Source organism: Bombina bombina, chromosome 6 (assembly GCF_027579735.1).
Source record: "Bombina bombina isolate aBomBom1 chromosome 6, aBomBom1.pri, whole genome shotgun sequence".
In the NCBI taxonomy this organism is placed as follows: Eukaryota; Metazoa; Chordata; class Amphibia; order Anura; family Bombinatoridae; genus Bombina; species Bombina bombina.
Genome location: NC_069504.1, coordinates 59369747 through 59389833, shown reverse-complemented (window position 1 = coordinate 59389833; position 20087 = coordinate 59369747).

The following is a 20087-nucleotide window of genomic DNA, read 5'->3' as shown; positions in this document are numbered from 1 at the left end:
CAGTCCAATCAGACATCAAACACTTGAGTATCAGGAAGAGTAGTCGGAAGTCAAGCCAAGTTCACCAGATAAGCAGTCCAATCCTTTGTAGTACATGGGAGAGGTCGAAAAGAGAGGTCAGGGGACAAGCCAGATACAGGAACCAGGAGAACTTGCCGAACAACAGGAATTGAGATTTAAGACAGAGGTCAATAACTATATTACTTTTGATCTTGACAACTATGACCCCATTAAAAAGCAAAATTAGAAAGCTATCTTTTTTGTGATGCTGCTGGATTGCAGCAGTAGCACTAACTACTACTTTAACTTAAAGGGACAGTAAACACCAGAATTTTTGTTGTTTAAGAGGTAGATAATCCTTTTATTACCCATTCCTCAATTTTGCATACCCAACAGTTATAATAATATACTTTTTACCTCTGTGATTACCTTGTATCTATGCCTCTGCAAACTGCCCCCTTATTTCAGTTCTTTTGACAGACTTGCATTTTCAGCCAATCATTGCTGACTCCTAGGAGCTTCACGTGCCTGAGCTCAATGTTATGTATATGAAACACATGAACTAATGCCCTCTAGTGGTGAAAAACTGTCAAAATTCTTTCGGATTAGAGGCAGTCTTCAAGGTCTAAGAAATTAGCACATGAACCTCTTAGATTTAGCTTTCAACTAAGAATACCAAGAGAACAAAGCAAAATTGGTAATAAAAGTAAATTGGAGAGTTGTTTAAAATTACATGCCCTATTTAAATTATGATTTTTTTTTTTATACTTTACTGTCCCTTTAATTAAGTTTAAGCTGCTGTTCAGTTTTCCTCTGCTGTGCAAAAGATGTTTCTCATATGAAATAGCAGGCAGATGGATTTTTCGTAATAAAAACATTCCAAATTACACACACACACACACACACACACACACATATATATATATATATATATATATATATATATATATATATATATATATATATTTTTATTATTTAAACAGTAATAAACTTCACACTTAAGTAAACACACATTAGAATGTGCCAAAATGAAAAAAAATAAAAAAATGTATTACGTAAGCATAAATATCATCCAAATTCTTCAACGTGTCTTAATAAAAACAACGCCTTGATTGGGCGTCTCCAATCAAATAAAAACTATTAGATAGGACATCTGTATGCATAGCTCAAGATACATCAGGCAAATACACAAATCATGTATAAGTTTCCTTAACTTTTATGTATTATTCTGATACCAATTTCTTGCTTTGTCTACACCAGGTTTTGATCTGTGTATAATTTATAGTCTGATATACCTGGCACTTAAGAGTTAACACCCACCAGTACCTATGAGCAGTATAGGAGAGTGGGATCCAACCCACGGTTTAAATAAATCTGCACACCAAATATTCAGGCACTCTAGGGTTAAGAAGCTCGCCTCAAAAAAAGACTGAAACGGCAGTTGATCAAAATTGCAATTTTCCTCAGAAAGTACAAAACAATGTTTCCATAATTACAATCTGCCATAATGGAGCTATAGAATAAACAGTTTTTACAGTAAAGGGGGTATATTTAAAATGTATTTTACTATGTGTGATTCATGTCAGTTTTAGGAAACTCATAGATTATAATATACAGCATCAACCAATTATATCCATTGTTAAAGCTTTTTGTTTATAACACTGATGAAAAAAAAAGTATAAAAAAAGCTTAATGTGGAGAATGTAAAAACAAATGCATTTTAGTTTAAAATAGCTGATAATAGCTCACATTTAAAGGGACATAAAACCCAAAATGTTTCTTTCATGATTCAGATAGAGAATACAATTTTAAACAACTTTCCAATTTACTTCTATTATCAAATTTCATTCATTTTCTTGCTATCCTTACTTGAAAAGCACGTGTCTGCCGCACTATATGGCAGCAGTTTTGCAACAATGTAATACATTAGCAAGAGCAATAGACGGCAGCGCTATTTCCTATCATGTAGTGATCCAGACATGTGCATGCTGCCTATCTAGATTGTGTTGCATAAATGTAATATTCAAATTTGAAAGTGCCATTCGAAAACTGTAAATAACATTCGATAATAGAATTTTTAAGAATATTCATTCCTATCAACATTCAATTATGTAAATCGAATTTCTAACATTCGAATATAAACACATTCGCCCATCCCGACTATACATGGTTTGCCTTTAGCTTTCTCAAGAAATTAAAATAATTCTATCAAACAAAGTCTTTGCTACTTTTGCATAATTTGTGCTCGCTTTTTATTAGCATGTAGGAGGAGTTCTTAAAAGCAAAGTTTTTACTGCCCATGAGTCTTATAAATAAGCAGATTGATAACTTTTGTAAATAGCTACAAAAACATATTGGGACATGTAATTTGTGTAATAATAAATAGATATATAATATGCTTGCACCATTACACATAGCAAGAAAGTGCATTATTGCTAAATAAATATATCTAATAGCGTTAGACCTCCTTGCGTTTCACATATTTAAACCACCGTGACATTTCACATTCTCTGTAATGTGCATAAGGTGCATTTCAGCACGGATCTGTTAGGGAGCATAAAGTTTCATTTCTGTTCTCATTGTGACAGATGGCAAGCCCTATTATTCCAATTAATTATGGTAACTTGGCAGATGTTGGATAACTCTGTGGGCAGCTGTAATTTGTAAAATATATTTTATATTATATAACTCATAGTACTGGGCAGGGTATGCTCAGTCCTCTGTGGTTTGTGCAGTGTGTAATTGTTTAAATCCAGATATTCAAAGATGTTGTGCAGTAGAAGGTGAGAACTTGACAGTCAAGTAATATCTGGCTCAAGAAAAAGGAGGGGGTAACAGATAATAAAAAGAGCCTTAAAAGGGATATTGAATAATGGCACATGCCAGCAAACACTTCATTGCAAAAACTATTTTAAAATTTATTAAAAGGATACCTAGAGAATGAAGCAAATTTGGGAATAAAAGTACATTGAAAATATATATTTTTTAAAATTGTATGCTCTGTCTGAATCATGTATGTTTAATTTTATAATTAGAGTCCTTTAAACACTGTCATTGTGTGAGAGCAAATTAAAACAGTTTAGGGACACACCCTTGCTCCTGGGTTCCTTTAATTTGTAAGAAATGTAAAGGAACTTGTGCTATGATATAATCAATAACTGTTTAGAATATCCATAATTAAATATTTTACATGGAGATTAAATATTGAGTTTGAGGTTCTCTTAAAGGGACAAAGTGAAGATAAATTGCTGTCATATTAAGGAGAGAGAGGGGAGAGTGAGAGAGTGAGAGAGTAAGAGAGTGAGAGAGAGAGAAAGAAAGAAAGAGAAAGAAAGAAAGAAAGAAAGAAAGAAAGAAAGAAAGAAAGAAAGAAAGAAAGAAAGAAAGAAAGAAAGAGAAAGAAGAGAGAAGAGAGAGAAGAAGAGACAGAGACAGAATTAGAGGGGGAAGGTAAGTGAAAAAGAATTTTGATGGATGTCAGGTGAGATCAGCTCTAATTTCCAAAAGCAGGGGGGTAACTACTGGGGATGCAGAGGTCGCAAATGCAACCAGGCCCTAGAGGTCTCCAACCTTGGTGGGGCCCAGATGCCTTCCGCACAAACTTAGCTATAGATCTCATTGGCGACTTCAGCGTGCACATTGGCTCCTGACTGCACATGCAGTCTCTGCAAAGGCTAAAAAAGTCCTGGAGCTCCCAATAATATGTTGATGGCTGAGCTCTTAATTGAATGACTGCCTTCTCAGGATTTCCCATTAACTCTCTGCACTCTGACATCACCGAGGGAAGCAGCCACTATCTATTGTGGCACTAGGGAGAACTTAACCCTGCGAACGACACAAGGCTTCAATTCTCAGTGAGTTTTAAAATTGTAAATTGTTAAAAAGTTGTTACTAATGAATTAATTAGCCTAATTTTTACCGGAATTTCCTTTGTTTTAGTTTTATACTGCCCTATACATTCATTGCCTTCAAAATTGTACTTGCTCATATAAATCTTTATGACGGACTTACGGTGGGCGGGCTTAAGGATAACAGCTCTGGTGCGAAGCTCCGTGCTTAGTACAAACTAGTGTTTTTTCTTATAAACTGAAGCCCGAGCCTATTTGCACTTGACGGTGTACGTGCCTGGGCACTAGAGAGGCTGGATCAAAGCATCTTTCCCCACGGAGGTTCAAGATACAACCATCCTTTGGAGATGGATGACTATCCGCCTGGAGACAGCAGTGGCCATCTTGGCCTGCGATAGACAAGTTGTGAAGTGAAAAAGGGAGAAAGAGTGTGGCGCATTGACGGTGTGGCTGCCTAACACCAATAACCGGCTGGGAGGAATAGGGGCGACCCGTGTCTGAAACCTGGGTGGGAATACCTACCTTTGTTGATATCGGAGGACTGGTTGTGTGAGACTGCGTGGCGTAACATACACGCTGCTATCAGAGAAGCTTGTAGTGAGGGAGGCTGCATTGAAGTGTCTGAGGACACAATGGACCTACCTCGCATTGCGCTGCATTCACAGGAGAAAGCACCGCTACATTAGCTGCTGTTGAGACCCGGATTGTGATGGGGCTGATTTGCGGCCCATGTTAATGGGCTGCCCTGCTGTCGCTACTTTGTCTACAGGGAAGTATCTCCCAGCGACTGATGGTAAGACTTTGCTGTTGCCTAACAGAGACGCATTTTGTTCTCTGTACCCACTAAGGTGGGAAGGCCTGTGTGACTGAGACTTCTACCTGTAGGTGTAAACAAGGGGACAACGCAAGAGACTTGAAGGGTCTCAAAAGCTGGGACAGATACCTCAGTGAACCCCCCAAGACCCTTATTACAGCGGGGGCATAACTTGGGACAGAGACACTTTGAAACATCACACGGAACTGCCTGTAAACACAATTGCTATTGAATTTACTTGAGAGGGGCAGGCGAAAACTGGCTGAATAGAGGCATGGTTGCAGTGCATGTTTTGCTTACTATTGCAGAGACTTAAAACTACGCATCTAATAATTAACAAATTATACCTCCTTTAAACCCTAAGGATTGCAGTGCAAATTGTATGCTTGTGACTATTGTGATATCAGAGTGCTAAGCTAAATGAGTAGAGGATCACCATTATTACTGAATGGTTAACATTTTTTTTTCTTACAGCAGTAACATATAATTCCCTGCAAGGCCCATATTATTCACTGCAGGTTAAGGAAACCTTTGCAGCAGTGACTCTCTGGACACTCAATAAAAATAGCATAAGTTATATGTTTGCAAATGTTGGTCTAACTACTAACCTTTACTTTTACAGGATTGATATTATTTTTGCCATATAAGGATTGTAGACACCTTAAGGCCTAGGTGACTTATAACTGTATTTTAAATATCTACCATAATTGTGCCGCAGCCGTTGCCCTTTTGCAACGCAAGTTATGTCTTTCTGATAGGGTATGCTATTAAAAGGAGTGCAAGGGTTTGGTTGGAGGTGAACTGTTGAAATAAATGAGACCTGTACACACCACATTTTAGAAGTGGTAGGCCTGGATGTGTATGGAGAAATATCTAATTCCAACTATAATGGCAAATCGTAACAAAAATTCTGATTGCAGGGCTAAAATAGACTCAGACATTGGCACCCAGGCATCCTCTTTTGACTTGCAAGAGGGTCACTCCCTGGACCCACACCCTATAGTCAAACAAATATCCACCCTATTCTTACCTAAAATAGAAAACCTTCAGAAAGGGGTTGATACACTGGCAGAAGAGGTTAAACAATTCTCGACCAGGGTATCTGAGGTGGAAACAGGGGTTTCTGATTTGGAGGACACGCAATATGTTAATACTGGTAAAATTGTATCTTTAGAGAAACATTCTATGGCGTAACAAGAAAAAAATGATAATCTGGAAAACAGGTCGAGGCGGAACAATGTTCGCTTACTAGGACTGCCTGAATCTGTAAAGCCAGCTGATATTTTAAAGTTTGTTGAAACCACCCTTCCTGATCTGCTGGGTATCCCCGCTGATGCTCTGTTGAATAGTGTAGAATGCATAGGGTAGGGCCAGAAAAACCAGCTATAGATCACAATGTGTAAGCAAGGCCTGTAATCATAAAATTCCTTCACTTCCAGACTAAGATGGCAATACTCAGAGCATATAGGAAAATGGGGGAGGTGTTTTATGAGAACTCTAGGATCTTGTTATTTCAGGACTATTCGGTAGATCTAATGAAGAGGCGCAGGGATATTTTCCTCACTATGTTCTAAACTACACAGAGAAGGTAGGCAAGCTTTTTTGCTATATCCTGCTAAATTAAAAATAGCTACCTCCAGATGCCCTAAATTTTTTTATTCTCCACAGGCGGCGCAGGAGTTCCTAGATGCAGAGGGGGGTTCTGGGAGCCCAAGGGCTGCTAGGGGGGAGAGGGATAAATGACCAACTGATAATGGGAACAACAATGATTCTCAATGCTTAACTTGATAATGGCTCTAGGAGCCAGAATAGGGATGGTATTTCATCCTAGAAAGAAACTTTCTGGTACCTATGCCCAGGACATAGGTTTATTGTTTTGGTTAATGATTTTTGTTAAGTTAGGGCAGCATGTATTTGTTAAAACTGCCCAGGTTGGATATATTGCAGTGCTCCTTAGACACGATAGGAAATGGAATAATTGGAGACATGAATATAGAAACTTTAGGCTAACAATTATGTTTACAGTTCATTGTTAATTTACCTCTTTTTGTTGTTTTTTTGCAAACTCTGTGATATAACAGGAACTACATACATGAGAGAGAGAGAGAACACCCCTTACTGGTAACTGGTTCAGGTGCCACTGGCATACATGCGAGGGTAGACTGTTTGACAAATGGAGTAGGTTTAAGATAAGGATGCTTGAGGTTGCAAGAAAATTGCTTCTTAACATTATTATTTTGCAGGCTCTTCTGCAGGCGTTATGGTTCAGATATCTATGTATATGGTGATCCGATATTGAGGCGGGTAAGAATTGCTCCCCCCCCCTTTTTTTTCTCTCCTTATATCTTTCATGCCAATGTACTTGCTGAGTATCCCAATAATGACTAACATTTAGTATCTACTCCTGGAATGTAGGGGGAATACACTCCCCAGTCAAGAGAAAGACTATACTCACACAACACAGAAAGAAAGGCGCGGATATCGCGTTCTTAAAGGAGACACACCTAAATGACTTAGAACACACTAAATTAAAGAGGGACTGGGTTGGGAGGGTTGAGTTTGCATCTTACTCATTTGCCAGCAGAGGGGTAGCTATTTTATTTGTGAAGAAGCTAGATATAAATGACGTGACAGTACTGACAGACCCTGAAGGACGTTATATTGTAGTTCAGGCTACCATTGCTGGTAAAAGATACACAATGTGTAATATTTATGCCCCCAATAAGAGGGATAAAACTTTTTGGGATAATTTGATTGGAATGCTGACCCCACTTCTAGATACCCCTCTTGTAATTGTAGGTGACTTCAATCTCACTCCTAATCGCAGTGGGCAGACTAGCGTGCCACAACCTAAAATTAGCAACAAATTTGAACTCAAAACGTTTCAATCGTTGACATCATCATTGGATGTTATTGATTTATAGCGAAAGTTGAATCCTGATGGTAGGGACTTTACATGTATCTCCCGAGCCTCCCCCACCATGTCTCGTATTAACTTATTTATGACCTCTAACTCCTTGATCCCTGAAATAGTCAATGTCAAAATTGGGGAGGTAATGATTTTGGATCATGCTCCTACAGGGCTTTTTTTGGACACTTTGCCACGCCCCAAACAACCGCAGAACTCTTAGATTCCCACAATATTTGCTGACTTCTCAAAAGTTTCAGCAATATATGGAGAAATCTTGGGATGATTTCCGAGTCAATAATGCACAGCATTTATCGACTCCAGAACTTTTCTGGCAAACGGCAAAGGTTGTCCTCACAGGAGATATTTTGGCCTTTTTATCTTGCAGGAAAAAGATGCATTCAGAGAGACTGGAGAGATTGAGAGATGAACTAGCAATCAATTACAGTTTGTACAGGGTTACGCCTACGTGGCAGCACCACCAGAAATATATTGGCACCAAAAAAGAGTATCATGCGCTTCTAGCATATCAAGCCTCCCAAACCCTTTTGAGAACTAGAGGCAGGTACTATAGATATGGGGATATATCGGGTAGACTACTGGCCACTTTGGTCAATCTTAAATCTTCTACACATTTTATAGCTTCTATTAAAAACGGAGAAAATTTGGTTAAAGATCCCAAACGGATCGTGGAAACATTTGCTTCTTACTTCTCTAATCTTTATGCTAGTAACCAATGTACCTCAGGGGAGACTATGCATGAATTTTGGGATTCCATTGAGCTACCATAAGTATCGGATGAGCAGTTCCTTAAACTCAATGCGCCCATTTCTAGGGAAGAGGTGGATAAGACAATCATGTTGTTGAATTTAGGCAAGGCGGCAGGCCTGGATGGGCTGCCTATAGAGTTTTATAGATTGCTGAAAACAAGAGTAGTGCCAGTGCTCACAGATCTCTTCACGAGTTACTTCTCGGATGCAAATAGGCCGACAAGGACCTTCACTGCTGCTCATATTACTCTAATCCCTAAGGTGGGTAAGTATACTCTTCTTCCGGAGTCTTACAGGCCGATATCGCTGTTAAACTCCGACTATAAGATTTTGACAAAATTATTAGCAGAACGACTTAAATTTATTCTGCCGGATCTGATCCATGAAGACCAGATCGGATTCATGTTGGCGAGATCCTCAGTGGTAAATGTACGTAGAGTGTTGCAGATTCTTCAGTATTTCTGGACCAGGAAATAATCTGAGGCAGGGAGTAAGATTCCAGAGGCCTTTCTGCTGTCCTTGGATGCAGAGAAGGCCTTCGATAGGGTAGTATGGCGACACCTATTTCATACGTTGAATAGATTAAAGTTTTCTGGTCCCTTTGTCTCTTTTATTGAAAACCTTTATTCTTCTCCCATAGTTAACATATGTGTTAATAATCTATTTTCTTCGGATGTTGTATTACAGAGGGGCACAAGGCAGGGGTGTCCCCTGTCCCCCTTGCTATCTGGCATTGGAGCCGTAGGCGATTAAATTGTGTCAAATATTCCCGGGTATTGATGTTGCTGGGCATTCCCAACATCTCACACTGTATGCAGATGATATGCTGCTATTTGTGCAGGATCCCAAGACCCATATACCATTGATTGTACAGACATTACAAGACTTTGGCACTTTCTCGGGCTACAATGCCAACATGCAGAAATCTGAGATTTTATGGTTGCATAAACTTGGGGAATCGGACCATATACACCTGTTTACAATAGCGAACCAGGTAATCACTTATCTAGGCATTCAGATACCTATGAACCCCAATAAATTATGGCCTAGATTTGGAGTTTGGCGTTAGCCGTGAAAACCAGCGTTAGAGGCTCCTAACGCTGGTTTTAGGCTACCGCCGGTATTTGGAGTCACTCAAAATAGGGTCTAACGCTCACTTTTCAGCCGCGACTTTTCCATACCGCAGATCCCCTTACGTCAATTGCGTATACTATCTTTTCAATGGGATCTTTCTAACTCCGGTATTTAGAGTCGTTTCTGAAGTGAGTGTTAGACATCTAACGACAAAACTCCAGCCGCAGGAAAAAAGTCAGTAGTTAAGAGCTTTCTGGGCTAACGCCGGTTTATAAAGCTCTTAACTACTGTACTCTAAAGTACACTAACACCTATAAACTACCTATGTACCCCTAAACCGAGGTCCCCCCACATCGCCGACACTCGAATAAATTTTTTTAACCCCTAATCTGCCGACCGCCACCTACGTTATCCTTATGTACCCCTAATCTGCTGCCCCTAACACCGCCGACCCCTGTATTATATTTATTAACCCCTAACCTGCCCCCCACAACGTCGCCTCCACCTAACTACACTTATTAACCCCTAATCTGCTGACCGCAAAGCGCCGCCACCTACGTTATCCTTATGTACCCCTAATCTGCTGCCCCTAACACCGCCGACCCCTATATTATATTTATTAACCCCTAATCTGCCCCCCACAACGTCGCAGCCAGCTACCTACAATAATTAACCCCTAATCTGCCGACCGCAAAGTGCCGCCACCTACGTTATCCTTATGTACCCCTAATCTGCTGCCCCTAACACCGCCAACCCCTATATTATATTTATTAACCCCTAATCTGCCCCCCTCAACGTCGCCTCCACCTGTCTACACTTATTAACCCCTAATCTGCCAACTGGAGCTCACCGCTATTCTAATAAATGTATTAACCCCTAAAGCTAAGTCTAACCCTAACACTAACACCCCCCTAAATTAAATATAATTTACATCTAGCGAAATTAATTAACTCTTATTAAATAAATTATTCCTATTTAAAAATAAATACTTACCTGTAAAATAAATCCTAATATAGCTACAATATAAATTATAATTATATTATAGATATTTTAGGATTTATATTTATTTTACAGGTAACTTTGTATTTATTTTAACCAGGTACAATAGCTATTAAATAGTTAAGAACTATTCAGCCAATCAGATTGAGCTCGCATTCTATTGGCTGTTCCGATCAGCCAATAGAATGCGAGCTCAATCTGATTGGCTGATTGGATCAGCCAATCGGATTGAACTTGATTCTGATTGGCTGATTCCATCAGCCAATCAGAATATTCCTACCTTAATTCCGATTGGCTGATAGAATCCTATCAGCCAATCGGAATTCGAGGGACGCCATCTTGGATGACGTCCCTTAAAGGAACCGTCATTCGGCTAGTAGGCGTCGGGAGAAGAGGATGTTCCGCGTCGGAGGTCTGCAAGATGGATCCGGAAGAAAGAAGATTGAAGATGCCGTTGATAGAAGACTTCATCCGGATCATGGACATCTTCAGCTCCCGCTTGGATGAAGACTTCATCCGGATCATGGACCTCTTCAGCTCCCGCTTGGATGAAGACTTCAGCCGGATCATGGACCTCTTCAGCCCCCCGCTTGGGCTTGGATCAGGACATCGGAGGAGCTTTTCAGGACGGATCGGTGAACCTGGCAGGGTGAAGATAAGGTAGGAAGATCTTCAGGGGCTTAGTGTTAGGTTTATTTAAGGGGGGTTTGGGTTAGATTAGGGGTATGTGGGTGGTGGGTTGTAATGTTGGGGGGGGATTGTATGTTTTTTTTTACAGGCAAAAGAGCTGAATTCTTTGGGGCATGCCGCGCAAAGGGCCCTGTTCAGGGCTGATAAGGTTAAAGAGCTTTGAACTTTAGTAATTTAGAATAGGGTAGGGCATTTTTTTATTTTGGGGGGCTTTGTTATTTTATTAGGGGGCTTAGAGTAGGTGTAATTAGTTTAAAATTGTTGTAATATTTTTCTTATGTTTGTAAATATTTTTTTATTTTTTGTAACTTAGTTCTTTTTTATTTTTTGTACTTTAGCTAGTTTATTTAATTGTATTTATTTGTAGGAATTGTATTTAATTACTTTATTGATAGTGTAGTGTTAGGTTAATTGTAGGTAATTGTAGGTAGTTTATTTAATTAGCTATTGTACCTGGTTAAAATAAATACAAAGTTACCTGTAAAATAAATATAAATCCTAAAATAGCTATAATATAATTATAATTTATATTGTAGCTATATTAGGATTTATTTTACAGGTAAGTATTTATCTTTAAATAGGAATAATTTATTTAATAAGAGTTAATTAATTTCGTTAGATGTAAATTATATTTAACTTAGGGGGGTGTTAGTGTTAGGGTTAGACTTAGCTTTAGGGGTTAATACATTTATCAGAATAGCGGTGAGCTCCAGTCGGCAGATTAGGGGTTAATAATTGAAGTTAGGTGTCGGCGATGTTAGGGAGGGCAGATTAGGGGTTAATACTATTTATTATAGGGTTAGTGAGGCGGATTAGGGGTTAATAACTTTATTATAGTAGCGCTCAGGTCCGGTCGGCAGATTAGGGGTTAATAAGTGTAGGCAGGTGGAGGCGACGTTGTGGGGGGCAGATTAGGGGTTAATAAATATAATATAGGGGTCGGCGGTGTTAGGGGCAGCAGATTAGGGGTACATAGGGATAATGTAAGTAGCGGCGGTTTACGGAGCGGCAGATTAGGGGTTAATAATAATATGCAGGGGTCAGCGATAGCGGGGGCGGCAGATTAGGGGTTAATAAGTGTAAGGTTAGGGGTGTTTAGACTCGGGGTACATGTTAGAGTGTTAGGTGCAGACGTAGGAAGTGTTTCCGCATAGCAAACAATGGGGCTGCGTTAGGAGCTGAACGCGGCTTTTTTGCAGGTGTTTGGTTTTTTTCAGCTCAAACAGCTCCATTGTTTCCTATGGGGGAATCGTGCACAAGCACGTTTTTGAGGCTGGCCGCTTGCGTAAGCAACTCTGGTATCGAGTGTTGAAGCTGCGTTAAAAATGCTCTACGCTCCTTTTTTGGAGCCTAACGCAGCCTTTATGTGGACTCTCAATACCAGAGTTATTTTTATGGTGCGGCCAGAAAAAAGCCGGCGTTAGTTTTTCGGGTCGTTACTGACAAAACTCCAAATCTAGCCATATATTTGGTTAACTTGGCACCTCTGTGCGCTAAATTGAGTAGTCAGATGAGAAGTTGGAAGTCTCTTCCTATATCATTGGCTGGTAGGGTCAGTCTTCTTAAGATGGTGATATTGCCACATCTTCTATATCCTATGCTTATGTTGCCTCTCTTGCTTACTAAGAACGATGTGAAGTCATTAAACTCGGCTTTGCGATACTTTGTTTGGCGGGGTGACAGGCCACGCATCTCAGCAGACAGGATGTCTATGACCTATCTTAATGGTGGTTTTTCCTTGCCGGACTTTAGGCTTTATAACTGGGCAGCCATGATCCGCTTGGTACTTGATTGGCAGGTGAGCACGGGACATTTTTATAGACAGGACTTGGAGAGAGCAACTTTGGGAGGCATTTCCTTGGCATATTTACCGCATATGTCAAAACAAAGTTTGGTTAAATTATTAGAAGGAAATATTCTATATCATGATCCTATCAAAGCTTGGCACCTAGCTCATAAATTTTTAAAGAAAACAAATCTTGGTTCTACCTTTCTTCCGCTCAGTGGCAACCCGGACTTCCCAGCGGGTATGGATATGGAGGGCGAAACTAGTCAGGAGTCTATGTGAGCGTTTGGGCGCTCTACTTTTAACTGCCTAGCACTATATGTTAATCAAGACCTAATAACTATACTTAGTTAAATTGTTGAATAGTCTGGGTTGTGCCAGACTTAGCCAGAGTTAATGTTATAATAACAAAGGTATTTACCAATATATCAATTCTTTGACAGTGCCAGAGACCAGAGAATATTCGCGGTACTCAAGCGCTTATAAAGCGCAATTATAATTGTTAAAGATATCAACAGAGATACTAGTGGCAGGCTCTGTGAATAGCAGAAACAGAGACAAATATAATTTCGATACAAAGTGGCAACACAGAGATAATGTTTCCCTTGAATTAAGACACTGCCTAACTGGGGGTTATATGGCTGCAACGCATACAGAGCCACACGCAATTTATATTGACACAGGCAACACAGAGATTTTGTTGTCTCAAACCAAGATACTGGCATTCAAGTTGTATGCCTGTAGCGCACATATATCAGAATTTAAATTGTGATTTATTTAGGAATCATAGAGAAGGTGTTGTCTCCAAACAAACTAGATTGTAATTTTGAGTCACAAGTATCACTAATACAACAGTATTTGTAGCGCACGTTGGTTCTCAGGCAACCCTCATATTTATATGAACTGGAGGTATACAGAGATTATATTGTACAAACAGAATTACACTGACAACTGTTAAAGAAATTACATAATACCAGAGTTGCGTTAGAACCAAATCTCCTTCAAACTCAAAGTTTATTCATATTAGAAACAGTGACTCTATACAGTCACACAGAGGCAACCCTAGAGAATCAAACAATATAGCTCTTTAACGATTACACACGTATTATTCAACAAGAGTGGGCTGTTTGTCTTAACTAGATTGAACAGCAGCTACCAGTTGTTATAAGCATGCAGGGATAAGAGGAATAATTCCTGGCTCACATTACATATACTAAGATTAACAGGGTATCCCTATATTCTTACAGAGTGTGTATGTTATGATTGATTAAACATACTCAGCATTTTGGGACCCACCATTTCTAGTATAGCTCAGTAATTATAGAAAAATTTTTTATTTGGGGGGCCCATATTCATTCACTATAGGCCACGTATATCATAGCCCTCCATCGAGTGAATATATATTGTCTGATTGCATGATAGTGCTAGTGTTGATTTTAATTTGTGTGTTACCCTTATTTTAAGAGCAATTCATAATAAAAGTTATATTTTATTTTCTACCTGGTCTGGAAAAACCGCCTCATAGTCTAGGCTAAGAGTGCTTACAAGTGCATACTTACAGGAGATATCCACATCCTCGTGGGAGTCTTCTTAGTCTTTTGGAATATTATTGTTTATGCATCTAGCACCATTCCCTATATAATAAAAGTTTCATAAACTAATAAACATTAAGTTTGGAATTATAAAATTACAGGGAAACAGCCCTAGTGGTGCCTTTGTTCGTGTGTTGTAACACATGGATACAAAACCATTTCGCCAGTGAGAAAAACTTGGACTGAAAAATGTGGGATCACTGGTGAACCCATTGGTGAAAGCTATGAAACCTTTTACAGTGTTGCAAAAAGAATATAACCTTCCGCATAATCACTTTTATGCATACCTGCAGGTTCGCCATTATGTGGATGCATTGGTCAGGGAGGGACCGGATTTCTGGGAAGGCTCGCCATTCCGACTCACCCAGACTTTATTCAAAATGGGGAGATTCTCTTTATCAGGGATATATCAAACTCTTATACAGCAACGCTTGCAGCACATTCAACTGACCTTTCTAAAGGGATGGCAGAAAGAGGGGCTACAGGATCGTACGTGGGAGGAGGCTCAGGTTCCTGCACAAGGCATATATGACCCCTAAATGCTTAGCCAAATGGGTCCCTGACTGACCTATTAAATTTTCTAAGTGTTCTGCGGAATCCCTGGGCCTGTTGCACTGTCTCTGGGAGTGCCCCGTGATTAAGCAATTTTGGAGTAAATTACAGTACTGGGACAAGAAAAAACAGGGCATTCAGATTGACTTCACACCTAAGATTATACTACTTTTGAGTTGGGACCAACAGTATAGACAATTTGACTCAGAACTGACTCTACTTATATTACTAGCAAGGAAAAGCATACTTAAAGGGACACTGAACCCAAATATTTTCTTTCATGATTCGGATAGAGCATGCAATTTTAATTCTAATTTACATCTGTTATCAATTTTTCTTGGTTCTCTTGATATCTTTATTTGAAAAAGAAGGCATCTAAGCTAAGGAGCCAGCAAATTTGTGGTTCAGAACCATGGTCAGCATTTGTTTATTGGTGCTGTCCAATCAGCAAGGACAACCCAGGTTGTTCACCAAAAATGGGCCAGCATCTAAACTTAAATTCTTGCTTTTCAAATAAACATACCAAGAGAATGAAGAAAATTTGATAATAGGAGTACAATAGAAAGTTGCTTAAAATTGCATGCTCTATCTGAATCACAAAAGAAACAATTTGGGTACAGAGTCCCTTTAATCACTGGACTGACACTAAGGGCTCTACAATGGCTTATTTCCGAAATATGCTGAAAACACAATTATTCATTGAACAAATAGACATTAGGGTGGATGTAGGTAACAGACTGAATTTATTCCTGCAGAAGTGGCGTAGACTGATTTTAACATTTGAGCTGGAAATCCAGCGACAAGTGCGCTTTCCTTTACGCAACAATATTATTTTCTTGGAAGACTCTCTAAGGGGAGAATGAAGTCATGTAGTTTTTCGCTGACTTCACCCTTTTCTCTTTCCCCCCCCCTTTTTTTTTTTCTTCCCCCACCTCTTACGGACCACCAAGGTTCTGGGGAGCAAGCAATAAATGGAATATATGACAATAAGATTCAATGGTTAGGATAACTTAGTTAGATAGTATAACTGTAAGGTTAATTTTGTTGTTAGATTGAGAATAGGTTAGGTAAGAGAGAAACTTTTGGTCTCTCTATTAAATATATAAATATGAGAGTTAAAGACATGTGAGTCTTCTGACAGCTGGTAAAGCAATATTATATGCATTATTGATTTGATGTAAAGAAAGTGATAATTGTCAACAATGTTTCCTATTCCAAATGTTAAGATGTACTGTGTTGTAAACAGAATGTGAATCGTGATATATTAATGGAATGATTGTACGTACTCACATGTTTTCTCTCAATAAAAAGACTTTTAAATAAATCTTTATGACACTGAATTTAGTCTCTTCTTATGGCTAGATCAATTTTTATTCAGAATCTTGTGTTGCTTGAAGTTTTCAGAAACTATTGGTGTACATTTATAAGAATTACCCACTTCATGATGCTATTATCTATTTTCTCTAGATATATCTCTATAGCTATGTCATCTATAGCTATGTCATCTATGCTGGTCTGCTTATGAGGGTATTGTGTAAAATTTAACTTCAGCAGGTGTGTGTGTGTATATATATATGTATGTAAATGTGTGTGTGTGTATGTATGAATCTATGTATATATGTATGTGTATATAATTGATATATATATATATATATATATATATACACTGCTCAAAAAAATAAAGGGAACACTTAAACAACACAATGTATCTCCAAGTCAATCACACTTCTGTGAAATCAAACTGTTCACTTAGGAAGCAACACTGAGTGACAATCAATTTCACATGCTGTTGTGCAAATGGGATAGACAACAGGTGGAAATTATAGGCAATTAGCAAGACACCCCCAATAAAGGAGTGGTTCTGCAGGTGGTGACCACAGACCACTTCTCAGTTCCTATGCTTTCTGGCTGATGTTATGATCACTTTTGAATGCTGGTGGTGCTTGCACTCTAGTGGTAGCATGAGACGGAGTCTACAACCCACACAAGTGGCTCAGGTAGTGCAGCTCATCCAGGATGGCACATCAGTGCGAGCTGTGGCAAGAAGGATTGTTGTGTCTGTCAGCGTAGTGTCCAGAGCATGGAGGCGCTACCAGGAGACAGGCCAGTACATCAGGAGACGTGGAGGAGGCCGTAGGAGGGCAACAACCCAGCAGCAGGACCGCTACCTCCGCCTTTGTGCAAGGAGGAACAGGAGGAGCACTGCCAGAGCCCTGCAAAATGACCTCCAGCAGGCCACAAATGTGCATGTGTCTGCTCAAACGGTCAGAAACAGACTCCATGAGGGTGGTATGAGGACCCAACGTCAGCAGGTGGGGGTTGTGCTTACAGTCCAACACCGTGCAGGACGTTTGACATTTGCCAGAGAACACCAAGATTGGCAAATTCGCCACTGGCGCCCTGTGCTCTTCACAGATGAAAGCAGGGGCACACTGAGCACATTTGACAGACGTGACAGTCTGGAGACGCCGTGGAGAACGTTCTGCTGCCTGCAACATCCTCCAGCATGGCCAGTTTGGCAGTGGGTCAGTAATGGTGTGGGGTGGCATTTCTTTGAGGGGCCGAACAGCCCTCCATGTGCTCGCCAGAGGTAGCCTGACTGCCATTAGGTATCAAGATGAGATCCTCAGACCCCTTGTGAGAACATATGCTGGTGCGGTTGGCCCTGGGTTCCTCCTAATGCAAGACAATGCTAGACCTCATGTGGCTGGAGTGTGTCAGCAGTTCCTGCAAGATGAAGGCATTGATGCTATGGACTGGCCCTCCCGTTCCCCAGACCTGAATCCAATTGAGCACATCTGGGACATCATGTCTCGCTCCATCCACCAACTTCACTTTGCACCACAGACTGTCCAGGAGTTGGTGGATGCTTTAGTCCAGGTCTGGGAGGAGATCCCTCAGGAGACCATCCGCCACCTCATCAGGAGCATGCACAGGCGTTGTAGGGAGGTCATACAGGCACGTGGAGGCCACACACACTACTGAGCCTCATTTTGACTTGTTTTAAGGACATTACATCAAAGTTGGATCTGCCTGTAGTGTGTTTTTCCACTTTAATTTTGAGTGTGACTCCAAATCCAGACCTCCATGGGTTGAAAATTTTGATTTCCATTTTTTAATTTTTGTGTGATTTTTTTGTCAGCACATTCAACTATGTAAAGAACAAAGTATTTAATTAGAATATTTTATTCATTCAGATCTAGGATGTGTTATTTTAGTGTTCCCTTTATTTTTTTGAGCAGTGTATATATATCAGTCACACACACTGTGCCAGCTAGTACACTCTCCAGTGGCATATCTTGTGAAATATTAATATTTCAGAAGCCATATGTGTGTGTGCACATAGCTGACTGTGGGTCCTTATGAATGTCTATGACCCCGCGGGGGGGGGGGGGGGGGGGCTTTATGGTTTCTTGCACTGGGGCCCTGGAGTTTCTAGCTATGCCTCTGTCCAAAAGGATATATCAATATAAAGCTTTCCTAGTATTCTTCAATAAGCAGCTGATAGAGGCTTCAGCAAAGGTAATCCTAATACAGATGAATACCGCTATGGTGACTTTGATATTATAAATGTTTGAGGGGATATTGCTATTTATAATCTTAATACACATAGTGCTAGCAGTAACTGTCAGTAGATAAGTGTTTTAAGCATACTAGGAAAGCTTTATATAGATATATCCTTTTGGAACTTACAGCCGTAACGCAGATCCTATTAATAATAATTATAACATTTGACTCATCACTCCTACAATTGTAAGTGGGGTAATACTTCCGCAGATTTGGCTCTCTTTTTGAGTTTTACATTATTTACTGCCCTTTAAATGTTTAATGTTGTTGTGTGTATATATATATATATATATATATATATATATATATATAATCAATATATAATTTACACTACCATATTACAGCCAGATACCCTCAGAAATCATAAGGAGTCTAGCGGTAAAATATGGGGGACACAGTGGTTAGATGTACTATTACACAAGTTAGCAAGAACCAATATGTTATAAAATCTATGTAGTACTATGCCCCTGCCTAGTATATAGCACCCCAATACTCTCCATATCAGGAGTCAGCAATAGAAAACCTATCTACAGACAGCAGTGCCAATCTAAGTGTACATTAAGCCCCCTAGGGGTCATGGTCCCCAAGTTAAAGATCCAACGAGTCTCCCTCTGTAAGAGGATTTTAGCCCTATCACCCCCCCTAGTCAACGGGGGGATGTGGTCAATAATAATATACTTCAAGTCAGTAACTCTATGTCCGGCTTCTACAAAATGCTTGGCCACCGGCTGGTCAGAGGTTCCTTTGTTGATTGCTGCACGTATGTGTCCCCCATATTTCACTGCTAGACTCCTTATGATTACTGACGGTATCTGGCTGTGAATATGGTCTGTGATATGGTAGTGTTAGAACATGGGGTTAGAACATTTTCCTTTAGAAAGAGTAGTAAACCCTATATTTTGTTATTTTCACTTGTAGGATACCCCGGTCTAGGATTGAACATGGTGGGATGACAATGTTTACTATAATCTATGTATGATAATATCTTATGTGAGGTTATAAAGATTGTCAGGCTATTTTTGTCTCTTAAGTATTAGGACGGTGGTTTTGGGGATTTCTATGTTGTAGATAACGACTCTGTATCATTGATGGCTTAGAAATGTGTTAGGATGTAGATGTTATTTATTGTGACACCTGTATGACAATGCCTGTTATATTGACATAGGCTCCTGATGACTAGTTGTTTTAAAGTTTTAAGTTCGCATACGGCGCTCAGCTCTGAGCATTAGTGATGTCGCGAATAGTTCGCCGGCGAATAGTTCCCGGCGAACATAGCTTGTTCGCGTTCGCTGCGGCGGGCGAACATATGCGATGTTCGATCCGCCCCCTATTCGTCATCATTGAGTAAACTTTGACCCTGTATCTCACAGTCTGCAGACACATTTCAGCCAATCAGCAGCATACACTCCCTCACAGACCCTCCCAGCTCCTGGACAGCAGCCATTTTAGATTCATTCTGATCCTGCATTCTTAGTGAGAGGAGGGAT